This window comes from Sprattus sprattus, assembly GCF_963457725.1.
Source record: "Sprattus sprattus genome assembly, chromosome: 3".
Lineage (NCBI taxonomy): Eukaryota > Metazoa > Chordata > Actinopteri > Clupeiformes > Clupeidae > Sprattus > Sprattus sprattus.
Window position 1 is genome coordinate 33,924,025 of NC_137922.1, and position 26,708 is coordinate 33,950,732.

Sequence of the window (26,708 nt, forward strand, 5' to 3'; positions counted from 1 at the left end):
AATACTAATCAGTGGGCTTGAGACCAGCAGAGACGAGCGGAGACGAAACGAGACAAGCGGAGGAGAGAGGCCCTTTTCCTGAGACCGTAAGATTGGATCTGAGGCTAGGCTAGACGCTGAAGTACCGCACACACACAGACAGGCCCAGCATCCAGTCTTCACTGCCTAACCATAGAGTTTCAGCCAGTCCTCCACCTCACCCATCCTGGCCTCCACCCATCCACCACTACACCCATCCACCCATCCACCACTACACCCATCCACCCATCCACCACTCCACCCATCCACCCATCCACCACTCCACCCATCCACCCATCCACCACTACACCACTCCACCCATCCACCCATCCACCCATCCACCCATCCACCCATCCACCCATCCACCCCTCCTCCTCCTTCCTGCCTGCCTGCCTGCCTGCCTCTCCGTCAGCACAGATCTCGTGGCAAATTATTCATCTGCAGCATTACGGAAAGTCGCCGGGGTCAAACAGCACAGGCGAGCGAAAGAGGTATACATGGGAAGAGGGAGGGAGGGATGGGGATTAAAATAGAAAAACTACTGAGTGATGGTGGATGGAGAAGAGGTTTGTTCATCTATGGGTATGGTAGGAAATGTGTTTTGGGACAGAAAAAGCAGGCTTTTTTTTACTAGCGTGATCAAATAACAGCATGGCAGGGTATCAGCAAGGAGCACTGCAAAGTGGGCCCTGCTGTGGACATGCCAAGCCAAGGACTTTCCGCATTCAAATATTCAAAACCCTAATCTTAAGGGTACACACACCACGATCACCTTTCACCTTCCCCCCTATAACTTCCTCAAAATCTTTCAGCGCTTGATTCTTTCAGTGCTTGATTCCCCACCGTTTCCACTCATGCTTCCATCAAAGCCAGAATGTGGCCAGACATTCATAAGAAATTGACGAGCAGTTTGAAAATTACATCATGAACAGCAAACAACCTTGGCTAAAACAGCCAGTCAGTCATACTTCCTGTAGCTGTCCACTTTGTCCTATCTGCTACACAGCACTTTTAATATTCTGTTCAGCAGCTTTAAAGAGAAGAGAGGAGAGGCCGTCAAAAGGCTGCTCTGTCTCTGGTTAAAAAAACTAAAACCTTTAGAGACTGCAGACATGAGGCTGAGTCATGGAGGGGGTAGGACAGGGGGTTACAGGGGATCCCTATGGAGCAGAGAGAACCTTCCGGAGCTTCCCTGAGGTGTTGGGGAGAAGTTCTCTTTAAAAAAGAAAGCCTTGACTGCTTGTCACAGCAGGGATTCCACTTTCCTGATCTCTACTAGTTTTACTGCTTCTGCTCGCTGCCTTTTATTCTGTTATTTTCTTTTCTAAACCCTCCGAACAGTACCGCTCTTCTTCTGGCCTACTCCAGCTCGTTTGTTTTCTTCAGAGTCCACGTCAACTCTCCTTTCTTCTCGCTTCTCTCTTGTTCTTCACATCCCCTCGCTCTGTCTCCCTCCACCCCTCCTTCTCCCCGTCTCTTTTTCTCTGGCTCTCTCTTTCTCTCTGGCTCGCTCTCTCTCTGGTTGTCTCTCTCTCCACGTCTCCTGTCAGTGTGAACACACAGCCCCACCGCACAGCGAGCCTAACCAGGGACAGGTGTCGGCGACAAAAGACAGACCCGCCGCACATCTGCCGCTTCCTTTCAAGAGCGAGTGCTCAAACCCGCCCGTCTTGAGGAGATGCTTGATGGTGTGTGTGTGTGTCTTGTGGAAGTGTCGTGTCATTGTCGATCCCACCGCACTTCTGTTCAAGAGCTGCCACTTTGTTTATTAATGCATTTCTTTTCTTTATTTACTTATTTGTTTTTTGTATTTATTTATTATTTACTTATTTGGTTGTTGGTTTTTATATTATCTTTCAGGTTGGGTGAGGCTGTGATGAAACCTCATGAATATTCAGGTGGGCTGCTGGGTAAATGAGGCAGAGAAGGACACGGCGTGTTTTACACACACCTTTGGCACCCACCCTCTCTCTCGCGTCTGTCCCCTTTCCAAGGACCACAGAACAGGAGCCCACACTGCCTTTGAGTACCCAAAGACAAAAGCAAACCAACACACACACACACACACACACACACACACACACACACACACACACACACACACACACACACACACACACACACACACACACACATATTGTACACACCTCCACCTACGCAGACACCTAGACATTCACATTTACACACCTACACACACTTAAAATAAACAGAGGCATAGAACAAACAAATGCACAATGATATTACACAACTAGACATGACACTAATGGACAAATTCACATAAGACTACACTAGATGTATACACACATAGCTCTGCAAATACATGCAAAGGCAAACAGTGACATGATGTTGCCTCTGTGTTTCTACACTCTATTATCAAACAGTGACGAGGCAATTTCTTTTGCCAGGGGTGGAGAGTTCTAGAACAGTTAGGAGGCTGAATCGTGAGAGTCTGAATAACACTGCCACCTTTCCGCTGCCGTTCATCCCTAGAAAAAAAAATGTGATTCAATGGGCTGGCAATGTGCTGACATCAGCGTCAACAGAAAAACAAACATTTTCAACTCGCAACTCTGCCTTTATCCAGCCTCTCCTATCTAAATGTTTGCTAGGCAAATATTTACCATGCAGTGGAGTCACATCTTAAAATCGCGCGCACACACACACACACACACACACACACACACACACACACACACTTTTCCACTCACGGTGTAGGGTCCCATAGGACAGACTGTGTCAGAGACTACATTGACTGCATGCACTCCCTGTGTGTGTATTTATTCCATTAGAAGCGAGAGATGAGTGTACACAGGGACAGCACGTCTCACAAGCGCACTGAAAACTTCAGCTGATTCAACCATTACACTTTATTAAGGTGATGTATGTGCCATTGTGCATACATGGATCTCTTTATGCATGCATTTGTGTGTGAGTGAGGGTGATTATGTGAGTGTGTGTGTTTGCATGCATATGTGTATGTGTGTGTGAGAGAGTTTGAGGTTGTATATTTGCGAATATGTTTGCGTTTGTGTGTGTGTGTGTGTGTGTGTGTTTGTGTGAGTGTGTATGTGTGTGTGTGCCCACTGGGTGTGTGTGTCTGTGCGCACTGGGTGTGCGTGTGTGTGTGTGTGAGTGTGAGTGTGTGAGTGTGTGTGTGAGCACTGGGTGTGGGAGTGTGTTTGAGTGTGTTTAAAGATCCCACAGAGGCAGCAGATAAGATAGGTGAATGGGGGAAGCCTCCTGTGCACGGAGCAATCCCTGCGCCAGAGAGGACAAAGTCAACATTGACAGACTGACAAGTCCTCCCAGTAGCTCCGCCCAGAGCCAGAACAGGTGAGGCAGGATGACATGATGTCCACTGCGTGACTACAGGGGAAGATTTACACCTCCTCTCCTCTGAAGGGTCGAATATGGACAGTCAAGACAAACCCATTCCAAACTACATCTAAGTGTGTGTGTGTGTGTTTTTCTCTGATGTACACACACACACGCACACAACAAACACACACATTTTTATCAATGGATATTGTAGTTTATTTGTTGAGTTATGAAGAAATGAAAAGGTTGAAGTTCTGACTCTCATCCCTTTTGTCCATACGCTCCTGGAATGCCCAGCTCCCACACAACAGATAAGAGAGGGCTAGCTGCGGTCGATCCTGGAGGCTCTGTTTGTGTAAACACACTACTGTTGCCGTGCCGACGGGACAACGGGTGCACTTTGAACCTCTCACCTGCTCGCCGCTTCTTTTTTTTTTTTTTGAGCAATGGCGCTCCTTGAATCAGCATGCGTTGATGGCACCACTGTGGCGTGACGCACTTTAGACTGAGGAAGCATGACTTTGCCAGTTTAGCCAGAACAGCCAGGTCTGCAGCTGTTCTCCAAATGACCTCAGAATTACAACGTCACCATTCCCATGGCATGACCTTACCAACAACAGAGTTGACCTTTGGATAAAAGGACGTGAAATGAAACGAAATCCTCTCTATATGAAACGATCCCCGTTTGTCTCTTCTGGTTACGCCACGCCCAATAAACAAAGCGCTCAATTAAGTAGTAATTGAAGTTTTAATAAACACAGGCCGCATGCGGTGATAAGTAAAGATTTGCACAATGCCTCATTGTCTATTACTCGCTTTAAAAAATAAAATCTCTCTCAGCTGTGAAAGTAATCTTGGCTCTGCCCTACCACCACAATTACTGGTTTATTTGATTTCCTCCGCAACCATGCACTGGACAATGGAGAAATCCATAACTGCGGTCGAAGGGGGGGGGAAGAGGTTCACTGTTTCGGTTTCTCAGCCCTTTTAGCCAGACGGCTGGGCCACTGTGCAGGAGACACACTCATCTAGCGAAAGCCTCCTTGACATGCCGGGAGGCTCCAGACTGGACAATGTACAGAGGCCCTGCCAGGAACGATGACTGCTGGCAAGATGGTTCAGAGAATTCCCTCAGAGATAGAGAGAGAGAGAGAGAGAGGGAGAGAGAGGGAGGGAGGATGTTTTAACCAGTCTCTTACCAGTACAGTGGCTTTGGAGGGAGGAAGGGAGGGAGGGAGAGAGAGAGAGAGAGAGAGAGAGAGTTTAAGCATGTTAGGAGGGTAAGTGCAGATATCTGTGGTGTGAGGGAGCCAACGTAATAAAACTAAGTGCAGAAATATGAGATTTGCATCATTAATTCCCTGTGACTGATGACAGCTAAGGCTGAGCCGGGGTCAATTATCTCAACCAAGCCTGCATCTGATTAAAATGAGATACTCTCTCATTTTCCTTTTTTTCTCTTCCTTCCACTCTCCCTCCCTCTCTCTCGCTCTCTCTCTCTCTGTTTTTCTCTCACTCCCTCTCCTTCCCTCCCAGCCTCCCAAGTGTTGGAATATGCAATCGCACATCCTTTTTAATGGCAGTTCAGTGCGATGGTGTGAGACCTGGCGTCCCCCACCCCCACCCCGTCTATTCAGCACCACCCTCCCAGCCCGCACTAAAAGCCACCATTTGTATCCAAACGAAGGAAGCTTTGCTCTCACGCGGTTATCAAAAAGAGATGAGTTCTCCACGGAGCCTGTCACTGCACATCAAAACCAAGAGCCACGCAAAAGAGCGGCTTTAAAATTTTCAACAGTATACCATCCCCCCCCATCCCCCCCACCCTGACAAACAGCACCCTCCTTCCACCCAACCCATCAGTATCTGGCAGCTGTCATCCCTCAGGTTAGATATACACAAAAGCATCACTCTCCCCTATTCACTGTGGCTTTCTTTCTCCATGACTCATATGCTACATGTATCTCACTACCGGTGCACTGCTTGATGTTATTCACGGTTCTTTTCAATGGACTATGGGTATACAGCAGTCTAGCCTGTCAGTGTTGTAAAACATGCCTTACTGTAGCTTATGGCTGCACCTTCAACGGAAAAAATAACCCTTGAGAGAGTATCTGCTTTGTCTGACGAACCCAATTTCTCATACGGCGAGAAATATCGCAAACCAAACAGGCACTCCTGGATCATAATAAACATTAATGTAGTAGTTTGCAGTTCAGTGAACAACAGAGATTTAATGCCAAATTAGGTGTGTGACTCTGGGCTACCTCTGGGCATTGTTCTGCAAATACTGTGAGGTTGTGCTTTTTTTACGCGCCTCTGGAGCAGAAAACTATCTTGCGTTAGTAATCATCAGGTGGATTCATTGGGCAGGGATTTGGGGATAGCCTATGCAGGAAAAAAAATGTCAGCTGGCGTTGTAAAATCAAGACTTGTTTACCCTCCTCATGCAGGTCAGGGAAAAGATTGTGGCAGGAAAAAAAATTCAACGTAAGAAAAAAAAAAAAAAACACACACATTGCCTACAATACACTCCCACCTCGTTTCTTTTTTTCCTTATCCCTTGAACTCCATTAGCCAAAATTGATGTACACTGAGTAGATATTGCCACTCAGATTCTGGTCAATTTGCCAAACGGATTAAGTGTATCAAATCCATTTTGCTGAGTGCATTGAAGAAGTGTCAGAATGAGGCATTTTCAATTTAGCCCCCTCATACCACCCCCCCCCCCCCCCCCCCCTCTCTCTCTCTCTCTTTCTCTCTCCCTCTATCTCTCTTGCGCATGTTTCCACACTCTTCCGGCCTTGGCTGTTGTACACGCTGCTTACCCAGCAAAAACCAGGCTGGGACACGTATTTCATATGTCCCCGGCATTAAATCGCTCTGACACAATCCACATATTTGATTCCCCATTTGGCTGAGGCGTAATGATCGGTGGTGTGTGTGTGTGTGTGAGGGAGGGGGGGGGGCCTCTGCTGGCATCCGTCTGAGAAGCTTAGCCACCGGTTCCCCCCTGCCTGCACAGAGCACGTCTTTCTCCCGGCCTGGCTGCAGCACCTCTTTTTTTACAACGAAGAAGACGACGGTTAAAAATGCAAGCATTAAATATTCATACAAGGCAACGAGCCCTTCACCCGTAAAGCCAGATTCCCTCCAAGCTTTTGAGAAACGGGAAACTTTTTTGCAGATTTCTCTCCCTCTCCTCACCCCCCACCGCCCACCCCCATCCCTGTTTCAAACCAGTGGGGCTTAGCTTAACAAAAGCTGCATTCATTGTCTGAGAAAGACCAGGCCCCTGCAAATCATTAAAAATGTAGAGGGATGTATGTGTATGTGTGTGTGTAAGGTTTAATGTTCATAAAAAGTCATCTACTGCAGTAAGATACATAGATGAATATGGGGTCTGGTTGTAAAAGTGAGGGGATGTTTGGTTAAGAAAAGTGCTTACATTTCCTCAAGGCTACCATTGTAATGTAAGCAGTAGCTCGTGAGAGAATTCAGCTAATGAGTGATGATGAAGGTGTGTGTGACCGAGAGAGAACTGGGCTCCAGTGCATTTGTTTGCAAGCGTTTACCAAGGCAGACCAGATCTTCGCCTTCCCCTCCGCAAAGCCACACATCACCGTAACTACCCCAACACCACTGATAAATTCCGCTCATTAATTTTGCACTCTGAGGACCTCTCTTATTTACAGAGCAAAACAATCACATCTGCAAGCAGAGGAGAATTGGAAAAATAATGCATGCCGCTTTCCCCCAGCTGAACAAAATAATGAAAAAAAAATGAAAAAAACACACAATATATGTTATTAAATCCATAATGTAAATTAGGTTATTAAAAATGAAGGGGGGGAACATTGTCTCTGGACATAAGAAACGAGGCCAAACCGTCCCTTCTCTACCCACACACACAAAGAAAACAGGTAGAAAGTGCTGTGGGCGCTTTGGAGAAGATAGACTTTTCCAAATGCATACTGAGGAGGCCCAGAAGGCACGCTGCCCCTTGGGTGACTTGGCAAACTCATCCGAGGACCTTCCTCCTGTGAAGTTTGGAAACAAAGCGTCTGCCTGGTTGCTGATCTACAGATACACACCACCACCACCACCACCACCACACACACAAACAGACACAGACACAGACACAGACACAGACACAGACACAGACACAGACACAGACACAGACAGACACAGACACACACACATTTTCCCAGACAAGAGGAACAGCATTGATTGTGTCTGGGCTTGTTTTTTAACTACTGGCACTGGCTCTCTTGCTGTTCTTTTTTTTTATTCACAACATCCTATCATCAAGATGACTACAATATAAAAAGGTACAGCCTCGGGCCCACTAAATTAACAATAAGCTTGCACCTCGTTGTGATCCGAGCGCGACAGAACCATTTGTTGTTTCCTGTTGTACAACACACATCCTATCCAGTCTATTCAACACCGCTGTGCAGGCAGATCAGGAATCACAGGGTGTCACCTTATTACACAGCACATTTTGCTACGATTTCAAAACCATGCAAGACTCTTTTGAACTTGCCTGCAATGAAAATGGTAATCAGCTTCTTATTGTCACAAATTTGTTTGTGAAAGTAAAAAGAAAAGCACAAAAAACACTAAAAGAAGAAATGCTGCAATATCAGAGAACGCAATCTGAAAACGAAAATCCTTTGCGTCTTTCAGGCTACATATCTCTAGACACCCATGTAAATTAGCAAGGGACTTCTACTTTACTCTACCTGTCTACAATGTGTGATCTGTTCTAACCACTACTGTTACAGACAGTTTGAAAAAGAAGTTTGAGTTTTGGTGTTGTGTATGTGAAGATATGAAGGCATTCCAGGGCTAGTGGCCCATGAACAGCCATGACTGAGGGCTAAGCAGCCCTGTGACTTTCCTACTTATGAAAATTAGGGACATATGGAAAATTGCAGGTAAAGTCGTGCAGTTGCAGTGGCAATGTTGTTCCATTGTCTAATAGGATTGAGTTGTGCATTTCCAGACCAACAGTTTGGCATCAGAGTTGCTTATATTACTCTCTCGGAAATCAAGATGTAATCACTGGGCACTTTGATCCTTGAACAATTATTTGAAGAAAAAAAGAGAGAGAGAGAGAGCTTGAGAGAATCAACTGCAAAGCAAATTATCTGAAGCACTCTTTCACTCTTGGAAAGTTGCCAGGTCCTTTGAAGTCTTTACTGGAGACACAGGCAAGCCTGCTCCAAGTGAGCTGCAACAATATCCCCCTATCCCCTCCCAATTTGTGTTTACAACAATAAAAGCGAAAGGAAAGAGGAGAAAAAAAAAATCACTAAGCAATATGGCCGCCTAATATCTTCATGGAGAGCCTGTCAAAAAATATCAAACAAACAAAGATCCCAGGACAAAAAAGTAGCTCTTTTTTCCCTTTCCTTTTGAGTCCGTAACAAGGCTTCTAATCCTCTGTAATGATTTACAAAGTGACAAGTCAAACAGATTTACTGTGACAGATTGAAAAGAGCCCAACATAAATATAATTACCTCTTAACACCAACCCCCGCCACCCACCCCACCCGTCTCTCTTCACAGCCACACAATAGGACATGTTCTGCAGCCTACAGCAATAAGGTTTTTTCATTTTGCTCATCAAGATCCGACTCCTCCAGTGGAACAGCACAAAATAAATGATTACAGGGTCTGTTAGCACTTAAAGTGGCAGGCCCTTGTTAGCCTTGTGGTTAAGCTTGCATTAGCGCATTAGCCTGCTGCCTTTCTCTTTTTTTGTCTCTCTCTCTCTCTCTCTCTTTTTGTTCCGTGTTTGTGCAGTGGGCACTGGTCAGCCCTTGCGTGACATCACGGCTGATGAACCGTGACCCAAAGGCAGTGGCGTGTGGTAATTCCTGAGACACCAGCTGCGGCTAACAGCTAACTACATGCTGCTAATGGAGCAGCTCTTTTTTAGGGCAGATGCCCAGTGGGTTGGCTGCCAAGCACATGGTATTGAGGGTGGGAAGATCTAGTTGCAGAAGTCATGTTTTTCAATTATGAATGCTCCCGTAATGATAAAATGGTGAGATTATTCGGCTGGTGGTCTGCCACGACACTTTCACTCACTGCACTGCTGAAGCAAGGATCGGGTGGGGGTTGGTGGCAAGGGCTTGCAGCAGCATGCCCGCTAGTCCCTTGGTGAACCACCCCACCCCCACCCCCACCCCCACCTCTCTCCCGTTTACAAGAGATGCCCCAAAAATAGCATCTGCATTCAATGTCATTTTTTTCTTCCCATTTTTTTTTCTCCTTCACAGAAGCCACATGCCCCTCCTTCAGTGCAAACGGCCTTGATTGCCAGTACTGTGTTTTGAGGTATTGAGCATTATGCTAACATTTGCGATGGCAGGGGAGCAATCTTGCTCACAGCTGAGCTTGACTTTGTCACCAGAAACCAACTAACTACACATCCACTTAAGGCTAAGGATTTGATACAGGGCCTGAAACGATGGTTTCTTCCTTCTGCAACAATGCCCATTTGCTACAGGGACATACGACACCAATCACCTCATGCATTTATGAATGGAACCTGTATGGCTTTTCCTCCTGAAAAGGTACAGAATCTTAATACAGACCAAATAACGGGGAAACCCTTAACCTGGGAAAATACCCCACAATTCACTTGCGACAGGAAGATGAGCTAGACATTCTCAAAATCACGGGCACCCAGTCCCAAGTAAACAAGCTGTGTGTCATGTATTTCTTAGAAAGAGCTTTCGAAGCGCCTTCTCAAAAAATGTAATGATATCATTTATTTTGAAATACATGACTCATATTATTCTTAGGAAGAGCTCGTCCGCAACAATCCACACATCTCTAACTGCTGAGACAGACTAAAGAACCATATGCCTGGTACTTTAGCGATGAATTAATGCAGTATTGCACTGAGAATACTCCAGACTGCCCTGATTAAAGAAACAGACCTTGCCTCTCGAGTCTCCACCTCCCTTCACAGCACTGCAACAATACAGAAAACACAGATGCTACCTCAAACACCAGATGCTACCTACATGTGACACATTGGAGAAGATCACTAAACTGAGGGTGCTGTCACTCTTGTTTGTGCCCTCCCCTAAACATCCAGTGCACCCCCCTCTCCCCCCGTCAATGGCAAGTGTCAAGTCCAGGTGCAAGCGCCAGAGCTCCCCAAAGGCTGCTTTTGGAAGTAGGTATTGGCCATTTATAAAACTCAGGGGGTCAGGGGGAATGGGGAGGGGGTGGTCAGTCACCGGATGGTGAGCAAGGAAGTGAACAGACAATGTTTACACAGCGGTTATTTAAAGTCCTCTGGAAACGACTCCTCCGGCTCAAAATAGCAGAGCTCGCCGCTGCAAAACTGTGTCCCTGTGTCCCACTCCAGAGTCCCAACCACTAACCCCCCTGCCCCCACCAGCCACAATCTCACATCACAGCTTTACACACAGACCCAATAACACAGTGAGGAATACAATTTCTTCTCTTTTTTTTAAAGGATGGCCACACATCCACACTGAGGTGCACACACAGAGATACATGCACAAGACACTTACACATACAGTCATACGCACATACACTCACACAGACACACACACACCCCCAACCACCCCACATACACGCACACATACACACAAACACACACAAACACACACACACACACACACACACACACACACACTGTGTGCTGCTTTTGATTTATTACGCTCTATCTAGCACTGAGACTTCTATTACCGTCTTCATTTCTTCCCTGCAGCTGTCACCTCGGCGCAGTGGTGGAGGGGGCTGATGTGTTCCCTGCACCTGAGCTGCTTCAGCTGCTGTTACTGCTGCTGTTACTGCTGATGTTAGTGCTGCTGTTACTGCTGCCGCTGCTGGATGATATCTGGTGTTTGTATATGAGAAATACTGGGTCCCAAAGGCAGACAGAAGCCCTCCTTGGAAAACATGCTGTTTCCATTACTGGCATCGCAGAGTTATGCTTATTGCCAGTTCATTAGACGTTGGTGTTGTCATGTTTATTGTTAGATTGTTGTTTTTTTATTCCATCTTGACTTCCATCTTGTTTATGGTCTCAAAACTGCTATGCAGGGCTAGTTTCTCTATTCTCTGCATCAGACTTATTCATGACTGCCTAACTAACCTGGTCATGGATTTACTGTTCTGTCAAGGTTGTTGTTTAGACTTCCTGTCACTACCTATGTTGCTTCCCATATCACCTCAGGCTACCATTCCTTAATTGGATATGTTTTACTGACTGCACTGAAAAATCTATGAAAATGTTAAAGTGACATCCATTTGGGGTCGTCTTTACACAAAAGCCACCAGAAGCGGAGCTGTGGGAATTCAAACACTGTTAGAAAAGAAGGCATTTATGTGGCTGAGTGAGAACTCTTTAGCAGCTAATGCTAACCTCCTGAAACATGGATAATTTTTTCCCTCTGAAAATGGAGTCTATTCAACAACAGCCTTGCATGATGGATGCGAGAAATGAAAAAAAATAAAATGTAAATGACGTTGGTGCTAAAAAAATCGCAACGTGGAGCGAATGGAGTCTTTGGTGACGGATGAAATGAAATCAGGAGGAAAGTGTCATTTGCTCAAGACGCCGTGTCGAAGTCAAGCACCACAGGAGCGATTGTTGGCGCGCCACACCTTCGTTTGACAAGGAGGCCTGGGGTTGCTGGGGTAACAGATTACCCCTTTTTTCACTATCCCACTTGTGTACACGCTTTGGAAACATTTCAGTAGAGGGAGACGAAGAAATGTACCGCTATTGAGAGCAACACTGAGCTGAAAACAGAGATAAAGAAAGACAGGAAGGAAGGAAGGGTTAAAGAGCTGGCACATTGGTAAACCACTAGTCTTACAAGGCCATGTGAGGCACTCAGTGATGACTGGACACACCTGGGGAGAATGCAAACATTTTGGCTGGATTCCTAGTGACAAAAACATTCAAATGTTGCTGCTTTGAGCTCGGTTTTCTCAAGGCTCTGGGTGGACTGAAACGTTCGAGAACTTTGCGAGAGTTGCTCCTAGAGAATGTCTCCACAAGACGTGTGCCCGTCCTCATCAGCCTGTATCAATGTTTCCGCGTTTAATTATTCAGCAGGTGGCTTTGAGCCCACTGAGTGGCTCATTTAAATAAATAAAATAAAAAATTGCCCCTGTCAAGACTTGAACTTTTGACTCTGTCGTTGAAAGCACCAAGATCTCAACTAGTGACCCAGAAGAACACAAAGGCCTTCTTGAGTCGGAGCTCTAAAACAGGAAGCACACTAGATAAAGATCCACTGCCGCTCAAGAGGGCAGCGAGATGCACACAGATAACACAATGACATCTGCAATGCTTTCATTTCAGCGCCTTCCTGATTTTGCCCACATAACCCAGTGACAGACAGATAGACAACGGTATAGTCACAAACGCAGGCGTTTGCCGATCAATAGCTCACCACCAATGTTTGTCCAATTACCTCATGCGAAAAATATCCCCAGATGTAAGCATCAAAGCCGACATCTCAGGTTTGGTGTGCCGTAAGAGGGAAACAGTGCGCTTTTCAGAAGGGCTGAAACCACCTAAATATGCTCTCTTGTTTAATTTATAACGGCAGCACATTCAGGGATGGCTGGATGTTATTTATGATTCAAGGGCAGCCACTTACTTCAGGCCCTGGGACGACGCATTGTGACATCCTCTTCGTATGTTTTCCACCGGGTGTCAAATCAAACATGCATGAGCACCAAGACTGCTGAGCCCCAATGGCAGCCCTGGCTGCACAGAAAGCACTTACAGCAGGCAAAAAGAGTGAAACTAGCACCGAGGTGGGGCCCTACTGTTCACTGTCACCCGTGTGGTGTTCACACAAGCCATGCCACTGTCACAAAATGTATTGTCTTAGTTCTTAAGAAATGGCAGTGACACTGAAATAGGGTTGAGTTTGAAGGGGAAGCCACAGTAGCGTGTGGATAATTAGGGGTTAAATACTTGATGGGGTGAAATAACATGGAAATGAAACTAACAATTTAAGTGAAATTCAACAAAACAAACAAACAAACATTACATAACTTGGAAACTTCTGGAATTTGAACAAGTTACAGACGGTTCCCATCACTTTAATGACCATTTCTCCAAAATGGACAAATCTGTTTTTCTGACAAGTCTGATGTGAAAACTCAACATAATTTGTCCAAAGCCATTCTCTTACATTCCTCCCCCCCCATCTCCCAAAACATAAGACTAAATGAACAAACGTGATTACAGATAGAACACCCCCTCACTCTCCTGCATCATAAATGGGATTTTAATCAACAAGGGTTAGTTTAATATTATATTGCTTATTTCCAGTCTGGGCAGCAAGCCAGTGAAAATATTTGGACGCGTTAATGATGTGCCAGCAGCACTGAGGTGTCCCTGTGACCGCGCGAGTTAGCCTCGCCGCGGCAACATAAACAGCCAACATCGGCCCCCATTGTTCAGCGCTAACAAGCCCAGCCACGGGGGTCACTGGCGTTTTCACTGCCTCGATCACTCGCTCGCACTCTAGCAGGTCACAGCAGGGAGGAAGAGGAGGAGGAGGAAGAGACAGAAGAAGTTTGTTTGTTTGGTTGGTTTTCTCCCGTTTGTTTGGTGTTGGACTACGGCTGAAGTGTTTCCATATAGCCACGTCATTCACAATCTCTTACAAAAGGGGGATAGATTAGATTAACAGAGATTAGGCTTGAGTGGTGCTCCCAAAAAGAGCTAAAATAACGAACTTAATGCTTAGCTGAGGAGTCAACAGTAGGATTATGGGAAAAAGACGTTTAAATCCAGCACTAATATCCGCGATGGGCTTTTCTTACAATGGGACACGGGTGTTTCCGTAATCTCAGCTCAGTGGATACACACAAAAACGTCCTTTCCCCCCCCTCTTCATATGTTTAAACTCCTGCTCAGCTTCATCAAGTCACAGTGTGTATACATGTGTCTGCCTAGTTGAACACACTCCCATACAAAAACAACACAGATTTACACACAAAGGCCCACACTCTCTCTCACACACACACACACACACACACACACACACACACACACACACACACACACACACACACACGGCTCAAAATCTGTCAGAAAGAACATCAAATAACAAGGCTCAGGATTTTACTACTTTCTTGTACTGACACACACAAGAAGGGGGCAAAAAACAATAACAGATGCTTGGTATTTTTTGGCTCATGAAGACACTTAAAAAAAAAAAAAAAAAAAAAGACATCCCACTTCACACAAAATCTTTTCCAGGCAGTGAAGCGCAGGAGTGTTTGTCCTTGTTGTGGGCCAGCCTGCAGACTCTCCTACCTGCTCCAGCTAGGGTGCAGATTGTACGCCCGGAGCCATGGCTTCCATCCCTGCTACACCCACTACTCTACTCCGCTCAGCCAGAGAGAGAGGGAGAGGTTGCACGCTATAATATGATTAAATACTCTGTGGTCTGGCGCCAGCCCTGGCCACCCCCTCGTTATTTTTCCCTCTGTCTTGCTCTATCTCTCTCTCACATTCTCTCTCTCTCCCTCTCGCTCTTTTGCTTTCTTGCATGGGACTCTCACTCTCTCTTTTCTCTTTATGTTTCTTCCTTTCTTTCTGTCGGTCTCGCTTGCTTTCTTTGTTTCACAGACGCATACTCTCTCCATAACACATTCCCTGCCTGCCTGCCTGCCTGTCTGTCTCTGTCTCTCTCTGACACACACTTTCTCTTCCTCTCCCTTCTTTCTTTCTTTTCCTTACTCTCTCCCTCTGCCTGTCTTTCTACCTCACATTCACACTGTGTTTTTTTTTCTCTCCCTTCTTTTTCTCTCCCTGTCCCTTCCACACCCCGTCTGTCTCGTCGTCCACATAAGCCTTCCGATCCCCACTGCCATGAGACAAAAACAACTACCATAAGAACAATTAAATCAAGCACTCCCTTCCCCAAGTCACAGATCGGGTTCCTAACATGGACCAGGCAGGAAAGTGACAGACATGATCTATGTTCTCACACACCCATCCACCTCCACCCTCTGTCTGTGAATCAACCCGCCCCCAACCCCAGCCCCAGCCGCACCCCCATCCCCCCCCTCCTTGGGTAGGCGCAGTAGACCCCCAGAAAAAGGGGAAGCACAGGTGCGGGGAAGTCTGTGAGCATTCCGGGGGCCCCCTTTAGAGCCTTCGCTCCCCCACAATACTCCACAGAGGGAGAGCAAGGTCTGTGGACGAGACCTCTTACGCAAGCAGAGTGACCGTTTCTTTGTGAAACGCAAGGTTATGGAGGGGGATCTGAAGCTGTATGCCGGGCACCGTTATGTGATTAGCATGGACGGTATTGCTTTCGATCGCCAAGGTGGCTGCTTCATAAATCGATTAATCATACTTGCCGTTAATTTATCTGTGCAACGAGAGGCAATTAACAGTGCAGTTAAGAACTCAGAGATCTTTGCCCTGATAGAGGTGAGAACACAAAAAAAAATGCTGAGTGCTCTTTGTGAGCATAAGTCATCCCAGGGCATTCATTCACACTTTTAACATTTCACAATCGCTCTCTGTCTCTCTTTCTCTCTCTCTCATCTTCTTCTCTTTCTCTTCCTTTCACTGAGAAAGAGGGACTTGAGAGCTGAGATAATGTCCACGCGCTGATAGCCATCTTAAACGTTAGCGTCTGCGAACACAGCACTTCCAAAGCGCCTCTCCTCAAAGGTCGCTCTTGTGAGCGTGTAGATGTGTGTGTGTGTGTATGCGCGTGTGTGTGCATGTGTGTGCGATCACTGCAAACACAGACACACTCTCTCCATCCATCTCCACATCACGCTTCTTTCAAAGAACCCCCCGCCCACCCACCACCACCACCACCACCAATCACATTACAAGCAACAGCAGTGGCTAAATGCACAATTTACTGGCCACTTTAGACCACATTTGCAATTGATGAGAGCAAGGCCTGTGAGCACGGTGGAGATTTATGGCTACGCGCCGCTGTATCACAGCAAAGAGGCCCCGGGTCACAGCAGGAGATCCATGGGAGAGAAGGCGTCTTGTTAAACCACTTTTATGTGATCATCATTTCAGCAAGGTAATTTATATTACCCTTATTGATGGGTTATTAAATGTAAAAATCTTATTGCAAGAGAGTCCCTTTTGAAATAGCGTGGCGGTGTGGAGGAATGTGATTTTACAGACGTGCTGCTGGAGCTGGATCTGTGGGAGATGTGATGTCACCAGATGAGTGCCTGATCGCCCCTGGTGACGACAAGAGTGTGTGGCACTATCTACACCCATCTAGGCGGGAAAAGGGTATTAACTCCTCCAGTCTCAAAGTCTCTCTCTCTGCCTCTCTCTCTCACCTTCTATGTGTTTGTGTGTGTGTATGTGTGTGTGTTCTCTGATCTTGAGCTTGAATCATTTCCCATGTGGCAGAGCAATTTTCAGCTCCCATACGCTCACCTCAACAAGAGAGGCTAAGGAATAGAGAGCGAGAGAAAGAGAGAGAGAGAGAGAAGAGAGAGGTGTACAGCAGTGTGACGAGCGTGGTTGAAACACACATACACACACCACAGTCTGTAGATGACCTAAACATTCATCATCCCAGCCCCAAAAAAGCAAGACATGAATGAGGAGCGCTGAAGTGATGGCACGAGTGAATCACTCCATCAGAGACAGAAAAACACAACAGGAAGAGGTGAGGAGGAACAGACTGGTATTTTCGGCCAAGTCTACTCAGCACTCGGCGGTTAGGACACTTAAATAGTACTTAAATACACGTTGGTCACATAACCCCTGCAAAGCCAACTAGCCAACTTTCAAGCACTTTATCAGTGTACGCATTGTTGATAGCCGCTGAGGAGTAAAATCAAATTTCACAAAATGCGTAGCTGTTAATAGTTATGTTTGTTTTATGCAACAAAACAGGGGAAAAGGAAGAAAAAAAACAGAAAACACTCAAACAGTGTCTTGTGATATCTCACGAGGACACGCAACATCAGGCTCCCTCCATCGTCAGAGAAAAGGGGGTAAACATTTCCACAAAGCCCATTTATGGAATGACACTGGTTTATAAAGACTTCTCTTGCCTTCCATAACAACGTGTGCTTCTCTGGCGGGATTTGGGGGTAGGAAAAAAAAGCCCAGTTAATAAATGGGTCTACTTGAGTCCCCTGTCGCACGTGCTGGAATCGCAGATCTCCGTTTCAATGTGTCTTTTGTTTGACGGCTGGTGTTTCAACATCCCCAAGCTGAATAGGAGAAGGGTCAGCACAGTGCTGCTGCCCCTACCCAATGCTAATTCAGAGTCGCAACCTGGGGGCCCCCACAGTGGAGGAAAGGGGAGGGAGCGAGGGAGGAGGGTTAACTCAACCCCCCCCCCCCCCCCCCCACACACACACACACACACACACACACACACACACTCACCACCACCCACACAAATACTCTTATGCACACACACACACATTAACACACCAGAACCTCTTTGCCCTAAGAAACATTTAGCACACTTGAAACCAAATGAGAAAGTAGTAAGTCACTGCTAAGATGTGTTGTGTTGAACAGACACACGCACACACACACACACACACACACAAGCCCATGCTTACAGATGTCAGTGTGTGTATGAGAGGGGGAGAGAGGTCTGACCAGCAGCACCTATGTTTTCACAGAGGGAGGACAGATTGCTGTCTCATACTCTGTGCAACTTTGATGATGTTGCAGTGCATTAGTACTCGGTTACATCATTACAATAACAAGGGGTGAACACACTAGCTGGACACTCTAGCCAAAGGACAGAACAGCCTACACTTCACCCTACATCACTAAGCACCGCAACACTTTTAAAAGACAGAGAGAGCTTAGGATAGCACTAGAATTATGGCTAACTTTATCAACAGTTTCTAAAATGTAAACATCTCGCGCCTCCCTAAACAGAAGCTGAGCATGGCTTCACAGAAGACACCCCACCTCCCTTCCTCTCTCGCTCTCTTTGACAATGGTTAAAAAGCCTAGCAGCGGCGCAGAATGTTCAGTCTGGCAGATTTTTTTTCCCACTTGGCTGTTCTTTGGCTTCCTGGACAGATGTACAGCTATGAAAGGGAACCGAGTCTTTGCAAGAGGCCCTCGGTCCCAACTGGATTCAAATTCAGACACAAGGAAAAAATCTGGGAGACAAACCCGTCAGTTCATATAACCCAATACACTATACACGCTACAGCCAACACGCTCCACGCCAGGTCTATTCGCCAGCGTGAAGCTACATATGAAAGTTGCCCGCTTAAATGAATAGCATAGACAAACCGATGTTTTATATAAACGCAAATACAGCATGGTGAAAAGTGTAAAAATCACAACATCCCGTGGTTTTAAAATACGTACACGTTTATTCAGGGGAAATGTATTTGGCGACCCGTTGCGCTTAAATTTATGAATGGAATAAAGACGGCATGGTTAAATTGTTGCACTTCCAAAACAAACCATGTGTCCTTTCTAAACCAACGTTATCTAAGTTATCTATCTACATTATTTACAGGCCACCTTAATCCTTCAACTTCTTGATTGATCACCTCAACCGTATATCTGAACAACCTAAAAATCTGCACAATAAGGGTCAATCGCGCTAAACACCAATGCCGTGTCTGTTACTGGCGAAACGTACACCCCGAGTGAGATTTCCGACAACCAGTCTCAAGCGACCGCGGACACATCACAATAACCCCTTCCTTGATAACACAGTCGAGCTTTATAAACGCTTCTTGAAGTGATAACACTATTGTTGAGAATCAATTCCATCCATCTAAACCCCAAACCATCCCAGGCGAGAGGTGTGAACGGCAACACGGAAACAAATATGGAACTTACTTACAGATTTCTCCCCGAGCGGTGAGAGCGGAAAAATCCTCCGTGTTGTTTAGCTCTTGTTTTTAAATATCTTCCTTTTTTCCCTCGTCACAAGCTCTAAGAATGGACTTAACGTCAGTGGGTGAGTAACTGAGTCAACTAGAAGAGAGCACAGTAAGTTGAAGTGTCAAATTACATTGGCTATTCTATTACCAAAGGGCCATGCTTGGTGGTTGGTAAGAAAATGCGTTCCGGAGTGCTCCTTGGAAAGCCATTGGACCAAACCCGGAATGGACTGGTGTATGGTGATCTTCAACAACAGTTGTGCCATTATCGCACATGGTGTGTAGCCATATTATGTTCAGACGTAATTAATGTAGCTTGCATTAATTACGAGCGCAGGATAATCTTTATTAATGGATAATTACCAGGGCTTGTGGAGAGGGAAGAGTCAGACGGGAAGACCCAAAATCAAACAAATATTTAAACGACTCGAATGCATATGATTTGTTTGGGGAGATGTTTTAATAAGCCTTGTATTTGAATATTAGAACGCTAATTGATATTTATTGCTATCATGTTGCCTTTCTTGTCGATGGTTCGCCACCGTCAATGTTGCTGTGCTCGCTGCGAAGCTAATCTCCTATAATTTACGTGTAATTAAATAATTAAATGTTTTCAATTATTTGTTTAGTGCATTTGACATGGATCGCGGTGCTCCGTGCATCTTCAGGAATTGTGAAGTACTCCATATTTTGCAGGTCGCCGCTCTCCTGTGGAAAGCTCTGAATAACAAAGACATGTTTGAGAGAGCAGCGGCGGCATCGGCAGCATACAGGCTGGCCTCCAAGGTGACGTCAAGGAACTCTGACTGTTCCGAGTGCAGCCGAAGCACAAGTCCACTCCGCTCTCTGTCCATCAACGCCCGTCCACATCTCTCTCACCGGAGAGTCTGCCTGACTTGACATGGCTGGTTAACAAGACCTCGCGGGTCTTTAATTCTTACAAATGGAAAACCTTTATAACTTATTCTGCATAAAGACATTATTTTTGAATCGCCTACCGGTTGGTTGCTACACTAACAAATCTGCGCGTTTGAAATTGGTGTTTGAGAGGGGGGGAGCTCTTATTTTTAGTCGGTGGTGTCATCTGGCCAGTTTTGTGCACCGATTAGCATTGCGCTGGCCTGGCTGTCCCCTTTCGCCCGTCTGGGTGTCTACTCTCTGCTTGTCTAAGTTGGGGGGGTGGGGGGCAGAACAGAACAATAGACACCATTTGTCGTGCTAAAAGGTGACAGGCAGCATTGATTTCTGCCTGTCCCTACTTATCTGGCCAGCCAGGCAGACCTGCTGTCTTGAAATATATGCAAATACACTAGATATAGGCCATTTTGCAGTAGGGTGGTGTGAGACGGACACTGAATTATGAAACACTGGGTGGGAAAAAAACATTTTTTTTTCTTTTGTATCCGTAATCACGATTAGTGTAATGGAATGACATTTCTGCTATTTGAACATATATCTTAAAATGATTTATAAAATCCTAATGACAACCCCGCTAATAACTCCAGATTTTATGACAAGTCATACTGAATTACAACACTTTACTGAGATAATACAGAATGCAAATGGATATTTCTCCATAAGATGATTTAGTTCTATAACCACAATAATTTGTTACTTGGACCTGTCTCCTTGCCTCCTCTTGTTTTAATGAATATGTTCCACTGTCACCACTCTATATAGTACTTCACATCCTCCATCCCGAAATAGAAAAAAAGCATTTTTTTTTTTCAGCGTAAGGATGTGGATGTAGGTTCTTCTGGAGACATTATGACAAGCATTATCTGCTGCAGTAATTCTCCCCTGGACACTGGCCCAGAACTCTGTGCTTTAGATAACATCCTACACCAGTTATTTTCCCTCAGCTCCTAAAAACTTGCATGCAGTGTGTGTGTGTGTGTGTGTGTGTGTGTGTGTGTGTGTGTGTGTGTGTGTGTGTGTGTGTGTGTGTGTGTGTGTACGTGTACGTGAACGTGTATGTGTTTCTTTTCTAGAAAATATATATTTTCCTCTGCTGTGTTTTAAAGTCACAGTCATTGGTCTTGTTTGTGTTTCTCGCTTCCCAAGGCTTTTGACACTATGTGGTGTGACTGCTGGTTTAAATATCAGAAGTTAATGTTCAGACTCTGGCAAAATTCTGTGATTGGCGTGCCTGTCACAGCAGTCATGAAATTGTTACTTTACAAAAGCTGTGAGGTGAAAAGGGGTTTTATGTGGTGATAATGTATAGTGTGAAAGCCCCTGTGTGTTAAGTGTCACCCTCGGCTTAATATGTCTTTAGCCTTTAGAATACAGTAATCACAGCAATTTGCTGGATTGTAGTGTGGATTTTTCAAGCTGGGTATTTGTTCCCCTTCTCTCCCTGACCAAATGTAATGAAAAACTCAAGGAATTCTCTTCTCAGAGGCTCCTGTGGTGGATTCTGACGTGTACAATGTACAATGTTTGCACACAGCTTGTCAACGCATTTCCTCAATTGTGTGTGTGTGTGTGTGTTGGGGGGGGGGGGGGGGGTGATGGTCCTATGCATGGTATCAATGCCTTTTCCATACATCAATAATCTGAAAATGTTGTCGATGATTATCGATCTATATCAGTATTTTTTCAGAAAGAAATTAATAGTCGTCTTTGCTACAATACATCCTTAATTATCTTAGCTGCGAAAGATTACCGAATTTCAGTTTCGTAAAAGGACGCGCCACTAGATGGTGGCGTATTAGCCTCTCTTTTTGTGAACGAGCAGTGAAGTTATCAGATCAGATTGTGCCATCATAACAAATTAAAAGACTAATTATTTCAGCAAATCTTAGAAGTAGGTACATTGAAAGAAAATAAGATTGTTTATTTAAACACATTCCCACACACTGGATAGAACAATAGCTGATGCTTTTGCTAAGTGTAATGAAAATGATATAAACACTTTATGAAAGAAGCACGAAACTGGTCTCATCTTAACCGTTAACGAAATATAATAATGTTACTGATCCTGACTTGTCAAGACTAATGTGGGAAATCCTTCAATTCGTGTTAATTTGTCAGAACGCAATATCGCAAAATTTATTGGGCCCCCTTGTGGTCACCAAAAGCTATTATTCCAGACTACACTAAACGGAAGGCCAACTAATGAATTGGAAAGCACACGTATTACGCGTCCAATTTAAATGTTGGATTATTTTTATACATTGATGCCTCAATAATATACCAAGAAAATGATCGACATACCAATGTTTAATGAGACTTCTATTCTGTGTGGGGGTGTTCTGTAAGAGGACCTGGCTGGTGCTGCAGTCTATAAGAGTGCCCACGGTTCCACACCTCCTGCTCCTCCCCACACACACACACAAACACACTGAAGCCAGATGGCTGCCACAAAGATGGATGGCGTCTAGATGGAGCAACTTCAGCTTGACTGAGTTCATGTATAATATTATACAAACAGGTGCAAAGAAATGAGTCCTTTCGGTAGGGGAATTAGATTGATGTCACAAGGCACAGATCCTTTGGGTGTGTGTGTGTTTCTGTGCGGGAAGGGGGAGAGTTGTTTGGGAGTTGATGTTTTTTTGCCATTTTTAAATTCGATTTCTGTATGAATTTATCAAACAGGTCAATTTCTCATCAGGACTATGTGGGTGACTGTTGACATACCAAACTAATGATTTCATAATATGTCATCTGACTACCTGAACATACAAGCCTCAAAATGCAATTTCAGGTAAGTTTGTGTTGCATGTACACTGAACAAACTCTTTGCATTTGTATATTCTGTTATATAAGCATAACAAATCTCGACTCAACCGACTCAACAACTACTTTGTAAAAACAGACTCAAGCACATTTCCTCCCCTTTCAACAACCTCATGCTTCAGCTAGGCTAGGTGAAGTCTGAGGTGGAGGAAAGATGTCTGTGTTATCATTTACAGATCCCACCTGGCCTGTGAGTGCAACAGACGCACGCTCTAGAGACCAGCCCACATCCTGTGAAACTTCTTTACTGGCTCCCATCCAGGAGCGCATAGTAGAGACAGAAAGAAAACACTCAGATAAGAGATTGCAAATTCCATGCTATAGGTAGTGGTCTCGTTAAGTCACCTTTGGGACAAAAGTGGCAGCTAAATACTTCAACTGTAACTATAACTTTATAAATAGAGGAAACCAAATGGCTTCCCCAGGGGTGAGGCTATGCCACTATTTCACTAAAGCCATCTACAGCATCCCTTGTCAAGCTCTGGCTGTCGTGTTTGTATCGCAGAGAGGAGGTTAGCTTTTCTATTGAAATGTCTTATTAAAAAGAGTATTTTTGTATTGATGGCAAATCGTCAGGATTCATTATGACACCCATAGAAGAGGTGGGCACTTGAGAACTCAAGACTATAAGATCACAGAAACAAACCAACCGGTAAAGCAAAAAGCTGCTGACTGTAAGTGACACAAAAGTCCAAGAGCAGAATTACATTCACATGCTCAGTTATTTGCATCCCACTCGCATGCCAATGCATTTTCATATAGCTATTTCATTAATTGTTTTTCCTTTGCATTTTAATTTAAAGTCGTTATTTCAAAAGAACAAGTCAAGCAGAAGCATTACTGTAATGAAGAGATATAGTTCTCCTGCGTAATCTCAACTTCAACATGAATCTGTGGTTTATCCTAAGCCTAAAGAGATGGATAAAAACACAAGACCCACGAAACACGATGGCTTGAGTCAACCCACAGATGACTGTGAGTGAGTGTGTGTGTGTGTGAGGGTGTGTGGCTGTTTATTAAGGTGGTAAGTGCTGAGTACACAACAGCTCAGAGCCACGAGCTCACAGCAGAAAATGTGCTATTATCCAGGGATAAGAGAAAATAAACTGAAGCCACCTCCAGAAAAGAGAGAGTGGCGGTACAAAAGACTGGAGCAGGGATGGAGGACAGAGCAGAGGGATCAACTGACAGAAACAGGCAGTGGTGCAGCGTTTGATAACAAGGCATGAGGGAAATCAATTAAAGCACCATTGATTCTCTTTAGAACACCAGGATACAGTGAGGGAGTGAGAGTGAGAAAGATAGAGAAAGAGAATGAGATAGCCGGGGAGGAAGGAAGAGAGAGAGATAGAAGCAAGGAGAACAGCCCAAAGAGGAGAAGTGGGTAAGACATGGGGGGGAAGGAGACACAGGGTGAAGGAGAGTTTAGAAAAGGAAAGGGGGCATTAAAATGAAGGAGTCAGAGATGACATACTTGTGTAGGAGTTGAAATATAAGGCAGACTAGGAGATAAAGCGGAGAGAGAGCGTTCCATGCAGTTGCCGGTTGTCACAGTAATGTTTTTGATGGCGGTCTGTGGTGGGAGCCTGTGGACGATCGGCCCCCTTTGCCAGGTTTCTCTCGGCTGTTTTCATGACACACAGGAGTGAAGCACCAGGTCTCCGCCCCATGCCGCTCGGCTGTGGAGAGAGTGCTGGGGCAATCAGTGTGCACTCACAGAGAAGGAAGAGCTCTTATAGCCAACTCTTCCCTTTGGCCAGAGAAAAAAGGGACAAAAAGAAGGAGGAGACAGATGAAGTGGAGGATGTTTTTCTCTTCACTCAACAAGAAAAAAAGAGTGCCCCATAGACTTAACTACAAAAACCCAAAGAAAACAGGCAAATGGCCAACACTTTTAGTAAACTATTTTAATCTTTATATTGGTGTGTGGCATGGTGAAAAAAGGGCGGTAACACTTTCTATGAAGCCCAGCGTTATAAGGCCCTATAAGGACATTATAAGGGCCTTAATAATGACTTATAGCGATTGCTACAATGACTTATAGCTACTTTATAACTACGTATAATGTCTTCATGATGACTCATAATCACCTTTATGATACATTATATCAGTTTATTATGAATGGTTATAATTAAAGATGGAATAATGCATTATAAATATGTGACTGTCGGGTAACACTTGCTATGAAGCCTGCCTTTATAAGGTCCTATAAGGACATTAATGATGACGTTTAAAAGTAGCTATAAGTCATTGTAGCACTCTTTATAACTATGTTTAGCATCTCCACAATGACTCATATCCACTGCTCTGAAACGTTATGTCAGTTAATTATAAATGGTTATAATCTAAAATAAAATGATGCATTATAAATATGTGATGATCATAGGTTTGTGTGGGTAATCATGAATCCTATGAAGCCTGCATATATGAAGCACTATAAGAACATTCATAATACCTTTAAAAACTAGATAAGTCATTGTGGCACTCATTATAACTATGTATATAGGTCTTCACGGCACATCATAACCACCTTTGTGATATATTATGCAAAAGGGATATAAGATTATTATATTGCTAGGTGCCGTTCCCTTGTGACACCAGAAATCCAAGAAAAAATAAGCAAGATGAAAACTGATGGGGACTTGCTCCTGATGGCCGTCCATTAAAATGTCATTCCGTATGTCACATCAATAAGTTGTCTACAGAAGGCTTGCTGTTTTTTAAAATTTTTAACACCCTTTTTAACACCCTTACAATGCTATGTTCTGGGCTATGTTCAGCCAGTGCTGATTTAAATAAAAGGGTTTTCATCTGTATCCTGTTGTATTTACTGTCAGCACTATTAACAAGTTCATAATGCCTTATCTTACTACTTATATTACTCTTTTGTCACTTTACTTAAAGCTGACAAAGTACACTTATATAATCTCATATCAGTTCATAACAACACCACCCTTTTTGTCACTTTACTTAAAGCTGACAAAGTCCACTTATAGGATCTTCTAAAAGTTTATAATATTACATTTCTGTATAGCAGCCTAGTCACCATACTAATAACCATTAATGAATATGCATAATATATCACAAAGGTGGTTATGATGTGCCGTGTAGACCTATATACATAGTTATAATGAGTGCCACAATGACTTAACTAGTTTTTAAAGGATTTATGATTGTTCTTATAGTGCTTCATATATGCAGGCTTCATAGGATTCATGATTACCCACACAAACCTATGATCACATATTTATAATGCATCATTTTATCTTAGATTATAACCATTTATAATTAACTGACATAATGTTTCAGAGCAGTGGATATGAGTCATTGTGGAGATGCTAAACATAGTTATAAAGAGTGCTACAATGACTTATAGCTACTTTTAAACGTCATCATTAATGTCCTTATAGGACCTTATAAAGGCAGGCTTCATAGCAAGTGTTACCCGACAGTCACATATTTATAATGCATTATTCCGTCTTTAATTATAACCATTCATAATGAACTGATTTAATGTATCATAAAGGTGATTATGAGTCATCATGAAGACATTATACGTAGTTATAAAGTAGCTATAAGTCATTGTAGCAATCGCTATAAGTCATTATTAAGGCCCTTATAATGTCCTTATAGGGCCTTATAACGCTGGGCTTCATAGAAAGTGTTACCAAAAGGGCACCTTGGAGTTAAATGTTGTTATCTTTCTCTCTCTCTCACTCTCTGTC

General features: G+C 44.4%; 1 protein-coding gene across 2 annotated transcripts in view; it reads right to left on the minus strand.

Annotated features, from left to right (window-relative positions):
- LOC308363205 (zinc finger MIZ domain-containing protein 1-like) overlaps nucleotides 1–19,342 on the minus strand; it is a 131,194-nt gene extending 111,852 nt beyond the window's left edge. For both annotated transcript variants that reach the window (XM_080836000.1, XM_080835999.1), the window contains exon 1: nucleotides 19,203–19,342. The gene's annotated coding sequence lies outside the window, so the exon portion shown is untranslated. The remainder of the gene's footprint in view (nucleotides 1–19,202) is intronic.
- Nucleotides 19,343–26,708: the final 7,366 nt, after the last annotated feature.